Below are 17,815 nucleotides of genomic sequence, written 5' to 3'. Positions count from 1 at the left end.
AATATATAGTAAAGCATTTCTTTATTTTATTATTTTATGTACATTAAATTTTGCAAAATGATTCTGAGGATCTTTGTCCTTGCTACAGATAGGAAATGTTGGGACTTTAAAAAGATCTTATTGAACTTCATAAATATAAAATTTGTATCCTTTGGGTAAATAATTAGTAATGCAACTGCTGGATCATAGGATAGTCCTATTTTTAACTTTTTGAAGAACTTCTGTACTGTTTTCTGGAGTGGTTTCACCACTTAGCATTCTCACAAACAGTGCAAAAATGTCCCCCTTTCTCTATATTCTTGCCAACACATATTATTTCCTATGTTGTTAACCTTAGCCATTCTTACAGGTATGGGGTGATATATCATTGTGGTTTTGATTCCTATTTCCCTGATGATCTGTCTGTTGGCCATTTATGTGTCTTATTTGGAAAAATGTCTGTTCATGTTTTCTTTCTGTCAATTTCTTAATTGGATTATTTGGTTTTTGTTGTTGAGTTTAATAAGTTCTTTATAGATTTTGGATACTAACCATTTATCAGATAAGTCATTGGCACATATCTTCTCCCATTATGAAAGTTGCCTTATAGTTTTGTTGGCTGTTTCACTGAGCAGAAGTTCTTATCTTGATGAAGCCCTAATAGTTCATTTTTGCTTTTGCTTCCCTTGCCTCTCTTATCATCCTTGCCTCTGGAGAATTTGCTATAGCTGAGGTCAAAGAGGTTACTGCCTGTGTTCTCCTCAAGGATTTTGATGGTTTTCTGTTTTGCATTTAGGTCTTTCATTCATTTTGAGTTTATTTTTGTGTATGGGGTAAGAAAGTGGTCCAATTTCGTTCTTTTGCATGTTGCTTTCCAGTTTTCCCAAGAGCATTTGTTGAAGAGACTGTCTCTTTTCCATTGGATATTCTTTCCTGCTTTGTCAAAGATTAGTTGATCATATAGTTGTGGGTCCATTTCTGGATTTTCTATTCTGTTCCATTGATCTCTGTGCCTCTTTTGTGTCAGTATCATATTGTCTTGATGGCTACAGCTTTGTAATATAACTTGAAGTCTGGAATTGTGATGCCTCCAGGTTTGCTTTTCATTTTCAGATTGCTTTGGCTTGTTGGGGTCTTTTGTGGTTCCATACAAATTTTAGGATTGTTTGTTCTAACTCTGAAAAATGCTGGTGGTATTTTGATAGGGACTGCATTAAATGTGTAGGTTGCTTTGGATACTAGAGATATTTTAACAATATTTTTTCTTCCAATCCACGAGCATGGAATGTTTTTCCTTTCTTTGTGTCCTCTTCAATTTCTCTCATAAGTGTTCTTCTATAGTTTTCATAGTACAGGTCTTTTCCATCTTTAGGTTTATACCTAAGGATAGTATTTTTGGTGCAAGGGCAAATAGGATCGATTTATTGATTTCTCTGGGGTAATTTTAATGTACTGTAGAGTATTAAATGTGAAATATTAAATTCTTAGAATGAATTTGGATATTTTCCTTCCTTTTCGAAATTTTGTAATAATTTAAGAAGAATAGGAGTTAACTCTTTGCCTGTGAAGCCATTGGCCCTGGACTGTTTTTTTTTTTTTTTTTAATATTTTTGTTTTGTTTTGTTTTTTTTGAGGGGGAGATTTTTGCTGACTGACTTAATTTCTTTGCTGGTTATGGGGATGTTCAAATTTTCTATTCCTTCCTGTTTCAGTTTTGGTAGATTATATGTTTCTAGGAATTTACCCATTTCTTTCAGATTGACCAGTTTGTTGGCATATACTTTTTTATTGTATTCTCTTATAATTGCTTATATTTATGTGGTGTTGGTTGTGATCTCTCCTTTTTTCATTATTTTATTTACTTGGGTCCTTTTTCTCTTCTTTTTGATAAGTCTGGCTAGGGGTTATTAATGTTATTTATTCTGACGAAGAACCACATCTAGTTTCATTGATCTATTCTACTGTTCTTTTGTTGTTTGTTCCTATATCATTTATTTCTGCTGTAGTCATTATTATTTCTCGTCTCCTGGCTTTAGGCTTTATTAGGTTTTACTTTTCTAGATCCTTTAGGTGGAAGGTTAGGTTGTGGATTTGAGACGTTTCTTGTTTCTTAAGGTGGCCTGTGTTACTATGTATTTCCCTCTTAGGGCTGCCTTTGCTGCATCCCAAAGATACTGGACTGTCATATTTTCATTTTCATTTGTTTCCATATATATTTTTATTTTTTTTTTAAAGTATTGTTTAACCCAAAATAAAATCTTAAAAAAAAAAGTATTGTTTAACCCATTCATTCTTTAGTGGGATGCTCTTTAACCTCTATATATTTGTGATCTATCCAAATTTTTCTTGTGGTCGACTTCAAGTTTCATAGCTTTGTGGTCTGAAAATATGCATAGTATGATCTCAACCTTTGTGTACTTGTTGAGGTCTGATTTGTAACCCAGTATATGATCTATTCTGTAGAATGTTCTGTGTGCAGTCAAAAAGAACGTGTATTCTGCTGCTTTAGAATGAAATGTTTTGTATATATCTGTTAAGTCCATCTGGTCCAGTGTGTCATTCAAAGCCATTGTTTCCGAGAGGATTTTCTGTTTAGATGTTGCAAGTGGGATGTTGAAGTCCCCTACTATTATTGTACTATTACCAATCATTTTACTTTTGTTATTAGTTGATTTATATATTTAGTTGCTCCCAAGTTGGATGCATAAATATTTACAATTGTTAGAATTTCTTGTTAGATAGACCCTTTTATTATGACATAGTGCCCTTCTTCATCTATTATATATCTTTGATATAACCATACTAATATCAGACTGATATAAGTATGGTTACTTAGGATTTCTCTTGACTTGTTAGTGTGATAGATGGTTCTCCATCTCCTCAATTTAAATCTGTAGGTGACTTTTGATCTAGAGTGACTCTCTTGCAGGTAGCATATAGATGGTCATTTTTTGTTTTGTTTTGTTTTATCCATTTTGATATCCTATGTCTTTTGATTGGAACATTTAGTCCATTTACATTCAGAGTGATTACTGATAGATATAAATTTAGTGTCATTGTGTTACCTGTAGAGTTGGTGTTCTTGGTGATGTTTTCTGTTCCTTTCTAGTCTTCGTTGCTTTTGGTCTCCCCCCCCCCCATTCAGTGTCGCAGGGATGGTTTAGTGGTCATGAACTCCTTTGGTTTTTGTGTGTCTGGGAAACTCTATGTCTCTTCTTTTATGAAGGGCAGCCTTGCTGGATAAAGTATTGTTGGCTCCATATTTTCCTCCATTAAGCACACTGAATATATATACTACTCTCTTCTGACCTGATAAATTTCTGTGGAGAGATCTTCTGCAAATCTGATTTGCCTTCTCTTATAGGTTAAGGACTCTTTTCCTGCTTTCTGGACTCTTTCCTTGTCTGTGTTTTGTGAATTTGACTAAAATACATGTTGGGCAGCTTTTCCTGATTTTGATGGGAGTTCAGTATCTATTTCCTTTTCCAGATTAAAGAAGTTTTCAGCTGTAATTTTCTCAAATCTTCTGCCCACTTTTTCCCCTTCTATTATTCTTCTGGGACTTCTATGATATGAATATTATTATGCTTTCTGGAGTTGCTGATTTCCTTAAATCTGCATTTGTGATCCAGTATTTTTTTCTCTTCATATTTTCCATAATTTTTTCTTCTATATTACTTATTCATTCTTCTGCATCTTTCATCCTGTGGCCATTATTTTCCCTTGCTTTCACATCTTAGTTATAGCATTTTTTATTTCGACCTGACTAGTTTTTAGGTCTTTCATATCTGTGTTTCAGGGACTCCTGATGTCTCCTATGCTTTTTTCAAGCCCACCTAGTATCCTTAATGATTGTTGTTTAATCCTGGAGCAGGCATATCTGTATGTCTGTTTCAATTAGATCCTATATCTGTTTTGATTCGATCCCTGGCCATGACATTTTCTTGTTCTTTCTTTGGGATGGATTCCTCCATCTTGGCATTTTGGCTAGGTCCCTGTCTTCTTCTCTGTGTTAGAAAAGCCTGTTATATTTCCTGCTTCTGTAAGTAGTGGCATTATAAAGAAGAAGTTGTATACTGTGCAGGTCCTGGCATGTTAGGATGTGTCTCTGGTGTATGTTGTGTATACTCTGCTATTTTATTTTGGCTGCTGTTTTCTTTCAGTCAGTCCTCTGTAGAGTTTCTCCTTGCCTGCAGTGGGGAGTGTTTGGATCTTGTCCAGAGTATGGTGAGTTTTAATTAGGTGTGCTCTGGCCTGCTTGTTAAAAGAGACCTGATACTATTTCTACTAGCACTGAAGCTTTATAGAACTTTATGGTCAGTAGGTATGGTACATGCAGAGTTTGTGCTACTTATCTGGTATAGGGCTCCAGTGATTTTGTTCTCTAGCACAAGTGCTCTAGAAAAGCAGCATACGCAGAGTGTGAGAGGGTAGGGCTTTGTGTAAGCAGTTTAGGCTGCCACTGTTGGTGCTATGCTTACTGAAGTTAGTTTATGCTGAAGGGAAGAGGAGAAAAATGATGCAAGCCCCTTCCATCATCCTGAAGAAAAGAGTTTTTGCTTGCCATTGTCTGGGAAGCTCTCCCAGAAGAAGGAACAATCTCCCATCATGTGTTCCAGGCAAGGCTCAGATCTTTGCCTTCACACTGACTAACTGCACCCTGGAAGCACTATGCAGATAGCACTGCATTCTATCCCAGGGAGGCTGTCTAAGTTTTTAAACTCCAAACTTTATGGGCCTGGCATGGCATGAACCCATTGGTTCTCTAGTGGAGGATCTTGCCATGCTGGTGTTGATGTGGGTTTGCCCAGAAGGACAGACACACCAAGCACAGGGGGGTTGATTTTGGAATAAAGTGCAGCAAAGAGCCAGTGTCCAGGTGAGCAGCCCTCAGCAATTATCTGTGTACCTATGTTGAAGGGTGGGGAAGGGAATGGCGCCTACCAGCTCTTCTATCCTTGGAGAAACAATGCCATCTCTCCCAGATGCTCTTTATGAAAGGAAACTATCTCCCAGTGCACATCAAGAGATCCTCAGATTTCTTGGTCTGCTACTTGGCTGCTTGCTCTCCTCCACAGGAACAGTATAGCACCCACCAGGATCCACACTGATCACAATGTAGATACCTAAAACTCCAATCTTTGAGTCCCATTGGTTGTTAAAGTTCATGAAAATCAGCCTTTCTCATTTTACCATTCAGTGTCTTTCAGGAAGTGTTTTTCTTGTCTGATCTCTTTTGGGGTCCTCTTTCTCTCTCTCTCTTTCTCTCTCTCTCTCTCTCTCTCTCTCCCTCCCTCTCTCCCTCCCTCCCTTTTATCTCTCTCCCTGACCTAGGTTCCCTCACTGGGATCCTTTTCTTCCCCATATTACCTCTCCATACCTCCTACCTCCCATAATGTGGCCTCTTATTTCTCTCTCTAGTTACACAGTTTGTTGTGTTGGTCCTCAGATCAATTTCTTTGATATCCAGAATGACTTCGTTGTTATCTGTCTGTGTTTGAAGGAAAAGGCAAGCCTAGGGTCCTCCTACTCCATCTTAGGTCCTCTCTGTACTCTTAAACACCCATAGTCCTCCCTAATCTCCCAGATCTGTGGAATAAAATCTAAGATCTATATCCCTTCATTGCTACTTCTTAAAAGTTTATAGATAAACCACAGCCCAGGTGATTTTGGATGAGTGGAAACATGTAGGAATAATTAGCAGAAGATATTTGATGTCTTGCAACTCTTTTTCCTGGGACTCATCTACTCCTTGTTAGTCACTAATTTACTCTTTCATGAGGACTGACACAAGCTAGTTCTTGGTCTCAAGATTTTTATGCCATTACATATTACTGGACACATTATCTCTTGCCCTCAGTTCATGGAGTGTATAGATCCTGAATACTAAATGTCCTCAGAAGAAAACACAGTACACATTACATACTACCTAAAGCAGAACTATCAGTAGTTATAGAAACTTCAAATAAAATAAACTGTAAGGAATTATAGAAAAGGACTAGTTGGAAGTATTAGGCACAAAAAATATAATAAATTGCATGGGGGGTTAGATTAAATTAGAATCAGAACCTCTCCTAGGAGACATCAGAAAAGTTATAGGAACAGTAAAAAAACAAAACAAAACAAAACAAAACCCCAAAACCAAAACAAACAAACAACAAGATTAAGAGAAATGGATTACTGAAGTAGAAATGCTAATATCTAGATATTAAAAGTAAAAGAGATTGGAGCACCTGGGTGGTTCAGTTATTAAGATTTTGACTTCTGATTTCAGCTCATGTCATGACCTCAGGGGTGTGAGATTGAGCCACTGTGGGGCTGTATGCTCAGCATGGAGTTTGCTTGAGGTTCTCTTCCTCTGCCCCTCCCACTTGAGTATGCTCTCTTTTTTTCTCTGTCTCCCTCAAATAAGTATATAAAATCTTTTAAAAAAAGAGTAATGGAGATAATAATAAAAAAAAACCATAAGAAAACTTTTGAAGGAGAAATGAAAATAAATTTCACCAAATTATAGCCATTATCTGATCAACAATACCCTTATGCCAGGAAATCCCTTTTGGAGTCTCCAAATAATCCCTTATCCTGAGTCATCTGGTAGGAAGGGAGAAAACTGAGTTGTCAGATGAAAAGGGCACATAAAATGTCAAAATAGAATTTAAAAAAATGCACACTGACAATGAAATGAAAATATCAAATACAAAGAGAAATTTCTTTATCTCTTGAAAAAAGAAAATCATAATAAAAAAGTTCTATAGTGGGAAAGATCACATTGAATACAAAAAAAAGATAGTATTCTTAAAATAATAACATAAAAGTACTTTAAAAGCACAATTAATATCTTAAAAAAATCGTTCAACATAAGACACAATAAAAACAGTCTCAGGTATATAAGTCCTCAAAAGATTTGCCAAATGAAAGACTAACATTCAGAATACATTTGTAGAAATTACTTATAATATGAAAAACTACAAGGATCAGGAAACTAAAAGTGAATAAATATTGCTAAATTTTATTATTGTCTTAAAATTAAAAGAGCTGGAACTGAGCTCTGTGTGAAATGACAGGTATTATAGCAATATTAAACCAGAGCACATTCTATGATGGTGTGGTTAAGAAAGTAATAGAATTGACATGAAAGCGTGTTATAAGACTTGTTTTCTTAAGAGAAAGGTATAGATAATGATAAATTTTAGAAAGAAGTATAGATAATGATAAATTTTAGAAAGAAGTAAGGGCATATGAGATGAATATTGGTCTTAAGAACAGATAGTAAGAACAAAGCTATACTATTTAATAACCTAATGAAAGAAATGAAAATACAGTCAAGGAAGAAGAAGCATAAGAACAATAATGCAAAATAGAATAGAATAGAAAATGAATAGAAAATATAAAATAAAATGGTTTAATATATTTTAATATAACAGCAATTGTGTGAATATAAATTAGGTTAAACTCACCAACTAAGTGATAAAATCTTTGATGGATTTAAATATTATTTAACGGTCAAATATTTCTTTGTAAGAGATATACTAGGACTAAGTGAAGGTGAATATAAAAAGATAAAATATATTGAAGTTAAATAAAAAGCAAGTAAATATGAGAAGACAGAATTTATAGAAAACATAGAAAACAAATAGGCATAAATTTCATGGTAGGTTTCCATGTAGATATTTTGCATATATTAAGTACCATATATATAGGTATTTGACCTTCTTGGCAATATTGGTGAATATTATATTTTAAATATAATATGTGTTTCTGTTATGTTGAAAAATATTATACACTGATTTGTATATTTCTATATTTATTTGTAGTTTTAAATTTAAATTTTCTGTGTCCAATATTGTCTTATGTGAATAAGGAAAATTAAATTCTTTTTTCCTTTCTAATACATACATCTTTTAAGGTATTTCCTCCTATTGAATTGGCTAGGATCTCAAGAATAATATTCAATTGAAATAGTTGAATTGAACAGTGTTAATTTATTTATTTAAGATTTGATTTATTTACTTGACAAAGAGACAGCGAGAGAGGTAACAAAAGCAGGGGAAGGAGGGAAGTGGGGAGGGAGAGGGAGAAGCAGGCTTCCCATTTAGCAGGGAGCCCGATGTAGGGCTTGACCCCAGAACCCTGGGATATTGACTTGTGCTGAAGGCAGATGTTTAACAACTGAGCCACCCAGGAACCCCAAATTGAACAATGTTTAATTGAATTAATTGTATTCATTCTTGTATCATTCTTGATTTTAAGGGAAAAACTCAATATTTCACTGTTAGGTATTATGTTTGCTCTAGATTATTACAGATACTTTGTAACAATAAAGATGCTCATTTTTATTTTGAATTTTCTAAGCTTTTTAAAACGTATTTTATTTTTTTAATCATATCTTTGTTTCTTATAAAAATTTTGTTGAAAAATCCTTATCATATAAAATTAAATTATCTTTCCAATTTTATAGAAATAATGATGCAGTCCTAACCAAAATATCAGCAGGCTTTTTTCCTTTTTTTTTTTTTTTTTTGGTAAATACTGACAAGCTGATAAAAAATTTTATATACAAATATTAAAAAGAAAATAGATAAAGCCAGTTTAGAAATTGAGGGAAAAGTAGAAGATAAAAACTTCTAGGGAGGAGTCAAGATGGCAGAGAAGTAGCAGGCTGAGACTACTTCAGCTAGCAGGAGATCAACTAGATAGCTTATCTAAAGATTGCAAACACCTACAAATCCAATGGCAGATCAAAGAGAAGAAGAACAGCAATTCTAGAAACAGAAAAACAACCACTTTCTGAAAGGTAGGACTGGCAGAGAAGTGAATCCAAAGCGACGGGAAGATAGACCCCGGGGGGGACGGGCAGCTCCTGGCAAGTGGCGGAGCAACAAAATCAGGACTTTTAAAAGTCTGTTCCGCTGAGGGACATCGCTCCAGAGGTTAAACCGGGCTGAAGCCCACACGGGGTCAGTGTGGCCTCAGATCCCGCAGGGTCACAGAAGGATCGGGGGTGTCTGAGTGTCGCAGAGCTTGCGGGTATTAGAACAGGGAAGCCAGCTACAGAGACAGAGCCGAGGAGTGAGCTCCCGGCTCAGGGTTCCCTTGAACCAGTCGCAGGCTTGGTGAGCTTGGAGCGTGGCCAGAGACCATGGAGACGGGAGTTACTGGGCGCTGTTCTCTGAGGGTGCACTGAGGAGTGGGGCCCTGGGTCTCGGCTCCTCCAGGCCAGAGACCTGGAGGCCGCCATTTTCATTCCCATCCTCCAGAACTCTATGGAAAGCATTCAGGGAACAAAAGCTCCCGAAAGCAAACCCAAGAGGATTACTCAGCCTGGCCCCTGGTAAGGGCGGTGCAATTCTGCCTGGGGCAAAGACACTTGAGAATCACTACACCAGGCCCCTCCCCCAGGAGATCAACAAGAAATCCAGCCAGGACCCAAGTTCACCTACCAAGGAGTGCAGTTTCAATACCAAGGAGAGCAGCGGAATTCCAGAGGAGGAGAAAGCAAAGCACAGAACTCATGGCTTTCTCCCCATGATTCATTAGTCTTGCAGTTAATTTATTTTTTTTTCTTTTTCAATTTTTTTCTCTTCTTCTGCTAAATTTTTTTTAACTTTTACCCTTTTCTTTTTTAACGTTTTTAAACTAGTTTATCTAATATATATATTTTTTCTTTTTTATATTTTTTCTTTATTCATTTTCTTTTTTAATTGTTTCTTTTCTTTCTTTCTTTTTTTTTTTCTTTCTGAACCTCTTTTTATCCCCTTTCTCCCCCCTCACAATTTGGGATCTCTTCTGATTTGGTTAAAGCATATTTTCCTGGGGTTGTTGCCACCCTTTTAGTATTTTACTTGCTCCTTCATATACTCTTATCTGGACAAAATGACAAGGCAGTAAAATTCACCACAAAAAAAAAAAGAACAAGAGGCAGTACCAAAGGCTAGGGACCTAATCAATACAGACATTGGTAATATGTCAGATCTGGAGTTCAGAATGACGATTCTCAAAGGTTCTAGCTGGGCTCGAAAAAGGCATGGAAGATATTAGGGAAACCATCTTGGGACATATAAAAGCCCTTTCTGGAGAAATAAAAGAACTAAAATCTAACCAAGTTGAAATTTAAAAAAGCTATTAATGAGGTGCAATCAATATGGAGGCTCTCACTGCTAGGATAAATGAGGCAGAAGAAAGAATCAGTGATATAGAAGACCAAATGACAGAGAATAAAGAAGCTGAGCAAAAGAGGGACAAAAAGCTACTGGAACACGAGGGGAGAATTCGAGAGATAAGTGACACCATAAGACGAAACAACATTAGAATAATTGGGATTCCAGAAGAAGAAGAAAGAGAGAGGAGCAGAAGGTATACTGGAGAGAATTATTGGAGAGAATTTCCCCAATATGGCAAAGGGAACAAGCATCAAAATCTAGGAGGTGCAGAGAACCCTGCTCAAAATCAATAAGAATAGGTCCTAAGCAGAGGGACACAGGCCAGGAGGTATAAGGGAAAGAGAAGGGTAGAAGAGGAGTTTAATTTGGAACCTAAACTTGAAAGGGTAGAGTGATGCTTGTGATGATTAATTTGTATGTTGACTTGGAGAGTTTTTGGTGAGATTAATATTTAAATTGGTGAAATCTGGGTGCCTAGGTGGCTCTGCCTTTGGCTTGGGTCATGATCTCAGGGTCCTGGGATTGAGCCCCAAATTGGGCTCCCTACTCAGCAGGGAGCCTGATTCCCCCTCTCTGTTGCCCTGCCTCTCTGTCTCCTTGTGAACTCTCTGTCAAAAAAATAAATAAAATCTTTTAAAAAATTGGTGAAATTTGAGTAAAATATATTGCCCTCCATAATGTGGGTGGCCTCATCCAATCAGTTGAGAGCTTGAATAGAACAAAATGATCATCCTCCCCAAACAGGAGAAAAATCTTCAGCAGAACTGCCTTCAGATTTCATGTGCACCATCATCATCTTTGAGTGTTCTCAGCCTTCTGGTCTTCAAACTGGAATGTAATCACTGGTTCTGCTGGGTCTCTAGGCTACTGTCTCACTCTGCAGGTTTTGTACTTGCCAGCTTCCATAACCATATGAGCCAATTCCTTATATCTTTTCCTCTCTGCTTCTCTCTCCCTATGCTATTGGTTCTCTGGAGAGCCCAGATTAATACAATGGCTAATACTTAAATATAAAAAATATACACTTAAGTATTAAAAGATAGATCCATGATAGTGATGATCATGATAGATGTAGATAGATGAGAGATAGATAGATAGATCGATAGATGATAGATAGAATATAGCTTTGTGGGACTGATTTCCTTAATTCACAGCTCTCTATCTCCCTGGTACATTTCAGTTCTTTATGGCTGTTTTTTTTTTAGTATTTTGTCCAGAATCTTCCCATTTCTGTGATTGTATCACCTCTGGAGACCAAGCACTGGAGAAGAGAATGTAACAGAACTACCTTATTTGATCCCAAACTCATTAACATAAAACTCTATGAAAGGAAAGGAATAATGCTCCTCCTTTGGAACTTTGGTTCTGTAATTACCCCTTTTGGCAGCTTTGGTGGTGATAAAGCTGCTGAAGAATCATCTGATGGATGGAGCATGAAAGAACAGAAGGAAAAAGAAAAAAGAAATAAATAGGATATACCCACTTTCCCTGAGATTTAAGAGTTTCCTTTTCCACTCTTCAATTCAGAACTTCAGAACTTCTCCTGGTTCTCTGTGTGCACTACAGTGCTTGCTTGCAAATTCAGACTATAAGGCTTTTAGGCTGGGAGAGACCAATTCACTGGTACTTTGAATTTGGGTGTTCTTCCCCTTTTGAATGCTGATACTTTCAGGCTTGTAAAATCAAATAATTGTGTCTCTATTCTGTCTTGGTATTATAGCTGAGTTCAGTGGGAGAGATAGACTGACATTTGTTTGTTCCATCTTTCTGGAAATGGAGTCTATACACTGAAATTTAAACAATGAAAATTTATACAATGTAAATACTAAACAAAAGCAATTTGTTTTGGGCATATTAAAACAAAATACAAAATAGTTGCTTTAATTAGGTTGGGTTGCCATAACCAAATAACATAGAGTGGGTAGATCAAACCACACAAATTTATTTTCTTCCAATTCTAGAGGCTGGAAATTTTCGATGAGGGTGACAGCAAGGTCAGGTTCTGGTGAGAGCTCTGTCTTGCTTGCTTGCAGGTATCTGCCTTCTCTTGTGTTCTCAAATAGTGGGGAGAAGTGGGGAAAGAGAGAAAGAGAAAGATTTTTTTTTAAGGCCACAGTTTTATCAGATGCCCCTATTTAACCTTAATTATTCCTAAATACCCATCTCCAAACACAGTCACATTGGTCACACTGGGGGCTAAGGTTTCAGCATAGGATGTTGCAAAGGACACAATTCGATCTATAGCAGTAGACTTTAAGGAAAGATGTGTTATGAGAAATTAACAAACAGGGTTTTGAAGGGGAGGGGATTGGGAAGTTGGGCAAGCTTGGCGGTGGGTGTTAAGGAGGGCACAGATTGCGTGGAGCATTGGGTGTGGTGCATAAACAAAGAATCTTGGAACACTGGAAAAATAAAATAAAATTTAAATTAAAAACAAAACAAAATAAAGCAAAACAAAAGCAATAAAGAGGACTATCAAATAATAATCAAAGGAATTGAAAAGAAAGACATAGCAATCATAATGTTGTATATAAGTAATTACATTGCATCAAAATATATATAGCAAACGTGAAAGAATAAAAGAAAAAAGATGTACACAATGATAATTTGAGAATGAGGAGAAATTTAACTCAGCAATGCCCTATTTTCCATTTTGTTGAAAAATATTTAAAAGCCCTATTCCAAAGAGCAGCAGGATATTATTTAAACTCCATTAAAGTATATTTAATATAAAAATTTATACATATTTAATGTATACACTTTGATGGTTTTATCATATGCATGAATCTGTAATACCATCACTTCAAACAAAGGAATAAATACATCTATCACCTACAAAAGATTTCTTCTGTTCCTCTGCTTTTTAAAAAAAATTACTGAAATAAATAAAATAGTGATAAATAAAACAATATCAATATAAGATGACAGAAATCTTACAGAGAATATTTTCTGACCACTATGGATTAAAATTAGAACTAAATAATAGAAAGATCACTTAAAACCTCTAAAGGGTTGCAAATAAAACGTGAGAAATTAGAACTCATTTTGAACTAAATGACACTAAAAATATCCTAAAAAACTCCTGGGCTATCAGAAAAAAACAGAACTGAGAACATTGTAGCTTTTTAAAAATAATTTCTTTATTATGTTATGTTAGTTACCATACAGTACATTATTAGTTTTTGATGTGGTATTACATGATTTATTGTTTGTGTATGAAACCCAGTGCTCCATGAAATATGTGTCCTTTAATTAAACAAATTAAAATAAAGATGGCTTGAATATAGATGATGTAAATCCAATTTAAAAAAACAAGTTAACAGTTACAAGTTAAACTGAAAGACTCTAGAAAGGAGAAAGTAATAAAAAATAATACTATCAGCGAAAAATATAAAATATGTATATCATGGAGAAAATCATCAAATCCAAAAGTAATTTGTTTGAAAAGATAAATGAAATTGATAAACCTCAAGCAAAACTAGTGTCCTATTTCTAAAAGAGCAAATAAATTATCAAAACCTCATTGAGAAAAAAAAAACAAACTGAATACCTAACTTTTGTAGCAACATGGATGGGACTGGAAAAGATTATGCTGAGTGAAATAAGTCAAGCAGAGAGAGGCAATTATCATATGGTTTCACTTATTTGTGGAGCATAAGAATAGCATGGAGGACATGGGGAGATAGAGAGGAGAAGGGAGTTGGAGGAAATTGGAAGGGACGGTGAACCATGAGAGACTATGGACTCTGAAAAACAATCTGAGGGTTTTGAAGGGGCGGGGGGAGGGGTGGGAGGTCGGGGTACCAGGTGGTGGGTATTATAGTGGGCACGGATTGCATGGAGCACTGGGTGTGGTGCAAGAATAATGAATACTGTTATGCTGAAAATAAATAAAAAACAAAACAAAAAAACAAAAAACAAAACAAAAAATACCTCATTGAGAATAAAGGTACACAATCACCACAGATCCTACACATATTAAAAATAAAACAAGGCAGATTCTCAACTAATGTATGGCAAGAGATTTGGATAAAGTTAACAAATTTCATGAATAATAAAATCTATCAAATGAATAGGAAATAAAACCTGAATGAACATTGACCTATTGAGTAACTGAGTCTTAAGACTTCAAAATGAACACACGGAAACAGTAGGTTCAGAGGGCCTCCTTGAAGAAGTCCCAAAAGTTTTAGTACCAGTGTAAAACAAATTCTTCTAGAGAATATAAAAGGAGGGGCTGTTTCTTTGCTTGTGTTATGAATTGAGATTTATGCCAACTATATGTTAGCAAAAGAATTCTGCAATTTATCAGAAGAGTAACACAACATAACCCAAGTAGGAATTATTCCAGGAATGCAAAGTCAATTTTGTATTTGAAAATCAATCATAATCTACCATACCAAAAGAAATAATAGGTGCAGAAAAAAACATTTGGTAAAGTTAGAACCTGTTTATGACAAAAATAGAGATAAAACTGTCAACAAACTAGTTATAAAAATTAACACCTTTAAGAAATTTTTGTCCACTCAAAGGTCTTAAAGTTAATCACTTATGTTTTCTTTATTTTTTTTTTAAGATTTTATTTATTTATTTGACAGACAGAGATCACAAGTAGGCAGAGAGGCAGGCAGAGAGAGGAGGAAGCAGGTTCCCTGCTGAGCAGAGAGCCCAATGCGGGGCTCGATCCCAGGACCCTGGGACCATGACCTGAGCTGAAGGCAGAGGCTTTAACCCACTGAGCCATCCGGGTGCCCCTCACTTATATTTTCTAATACAAACTTGTTTTTACCTTTCAATTATAGGTCTATATAAACCACATTAAAATAACTCATTTGGTGTGAGTTAGGGGTCAGGATTATTTATTCACATTAGGTAAGTAGTCACTAAATGACACTTAGTAAACAGGCCATTTTTCTTTCACAGAATTAAAGTGGTGCCTTTGTTATATATAAATCTGATCATCATATTCCTGGTCCCTCTCTTGATTCTTTTATGATCATTGGTCTTTCTGTCCTTCCACCAACACCATTATCTTAATAACTATAGTTTTATATTTATTATCAACAATGGTAGTATAAACCCTCCTACTAATTCTTCAGACTAATTTGGGTATCTTTTTAAAGATTTTATTTATTTATTTGACAGAGAGAGATCACAAGTAGGCAAGAGGCAGGCAGGGGGTGGGGGGAAGCAGGCTCCCTGCTGAGCAGAGAGCCCCATGTGGTGCTCGGTCGCAGGACCCTGAGATCATGACCTGAGCCGAAAGCAGAGGCTTAACCTACTGAGCCACCCAGGCACCCCTAATTTGGGTATCTTAAGTTTTCTGCATTTCTGTTTTAGAATCAGTTTGTCAATTTCAACAAAAAACTTTGGATTTTGATTATTTTTTTAATTGAATCCTTAGGTCACTTTGAGGAAGATTGACATTTTAACAATATTGAGTCCTCTTATCCATGAACTGGATAAACATGTGTGGTATAGTCATATGATACAAGCAAAAAAAAAAAAAAAGAACTATTGGTACACTGAATAATTGATGGATCTCAAAAACTGTAGGCTGAGCAAAAGAAGAGCATGATGCCATTTAAAAAAAATAAAGCTAAAGTGTTGCTAAAGATAAGCTATATTGTTGAAAGTCGGAATTAGAAGTTACATTTAGTGGATGGGGCGCCTGGGTCATGATCCCAGGGTCCTAGGTTCCAGCCCTCCATCGGGCTCTCTGCTCAGCAGGGAGCCTGCTTCCTCCTCTTTCTCTGCCTGCCTCTCTGCCTACTTGTGATCTCTGTCTATCAAATAAATAAATAAAATCTTAAAAAAAAAAAAAGAAGTTATATTTAGTGGAGAGGTAATGTCCGGAAACTTGCTGGAGAAAGCTTGCTCAGCAGTAAAAACATTCTGTATCTTCTACAGTGTAGTACTTAAGCAGGTTTGTGACGCATACACATCATAAATATGTATGTATATGTGTATACACATATGATATGTATAAATTATATATGAATGCATATATATGTGTAAATAAATATTCTATATATATGTATGTGTATATTTACCTAAAACTGCATCAAGGTACGTAAGATTTGTACACTCAGCATGAAAACATCACACAAAATAAAATGTTATCAATAATTTTGAAAAGGCAATACCCAAAAGTGGTTAAAAATATTTTAATTTCAACTATAAAAAATTAAAAAATCAGATTTTTTCTCTTTTATGTTTCAAATCAATCTACCTATCTAATGCCAGAAATTTTAACCCTAATGAGTATAAAAATACAGAATGTGGTGCCAAAGGAAAACTAATATATCAGTATTAGTATAAAACAGCAAAATGTTCTTCAGGTAAAATGATATGAATTTTAAGTGATTCATTATTTAGGATGAAACAAAATTTTATCTGCCTTATATATTAAACCTGAAATCATATGTATCCAACTAAATACCTTCAAAATACACAAAGCAAACACTGAAAGCTACTAGCCCAAATAAATCATACTTGGATAATTAATTTTTCAGACTAAAATTTAGAAGATTTGAACAATATTAGCAAGCTTTATCTGAAAGACATATATAGAATCTTGATTTCTAAAATTGGAGATCAGAAGTTTTTATGATCGTGTCAGGCACATTTGTAGAATAATCACATGTTGCAGAGTAAGGAAGTCTCAATCAATACTTCCTTGTCTACCAACTTTTTTGTCTGGTGATTGGTGCTTAAGAAGCCTTAATAAATGTCAGTTACTGTTAATATTTTACAACTATTGTTCTAAGTAGGTATTATTTACAAAAAGAAACATCTACTTAGTCATAACATTTTTCCTCAAATATTTTTAAAAAATCTAATATTTAACATTAGATTATAAGTTATATTTAACTTATTTTTTCCCATTATTTTGTTTTCAAAACAGAAGTAATCATAAAAATATCCTATAGGAAATTCTCATATTCTAGTCCATACCGTTTTCAAATTTTTCATACTGGTCTGTTATGGACTAAGTCATGTCCTCCTGAAATCCATATATTGGACCCCAAAGCCCCATGTGACTCCACTTTATGGAGATACTTAAGAGATCATAAAAGTGGATCCCTAATTCAATAGAACGGGCTTTCATAAAGAAAGAGAAAGACAGCAGAGATTCCTATCTGTACATGCGCAGTGGAAAAACCAAGTGAGAAAAGAAGGCAGCTGTGGAAGAAGGACCCCACCAGAAACGAATGATGCTGGTACTTTGATCTTGGACTTTTGATCTTCAGAACTATGAAAAAAATAATTTTGTTGTTTAAACCATCCCAATCTGTAGTATTTTGTAATGTCATTCTGAGCTGAATAGAAGTATAGAGTATAAAGAAATTTCATCTCAAAAACTAAACCATGTATCTGATCCTATCATACAATGAAAGGAAAAGTCAAAATACATGTGGTAGTAAGAAGATAGAAAATAAAGAAGCAGTGCCATGGGGTGGGGAGGAGAATACTTTCACACAAATAACTAAAATGGAATTTTTGAATATTGGTTTTTTCATCTTACTAAGCTGTAAAAGATAACAGGGAATGGGACAGATACAGAATAAGAAACAAATGTAAAGATACATTGAATAATGCTAGACCTTTTCTACTTATCCCGCAAAAGGAAAATTTGTAACTGCAGCAAAAATGTGATATACTATTATTATTTG

General features: G+C 35.3%; 1 protein-coding gene across 7 annotated transcripts in view; it reads left to right on the top strand.

Annotated features, from left to right (window-relative positions):
* ADAM2 (ADAM metallopeptidase domain 2) overlaps positions 1-17,815 on the top strand; it is a 168,617-nt gene that overhangs the window by 69,378 nt on the left and 81,424 nt on the right. The window lies entirely within an intron of this gene.

This window comes from Mustela erminea, chromosome 21 (genome assembly GCF_009829155.1).
Source record: "Mustela erminea isolate mMusErm1 chromosome 21, mMusErm1.Pri, whole genome shotgun sequence".
NCBI classification, from domain to species: domain Eukaryota; kingdom Metazoa; phylum Chordata; class Mammalia; order Carnivora; family Mustelidae; genus Mustela; species Mustela erminea.
This window is presented reverse-complemented; position numbering and strand designations above follow the sequence as displayed.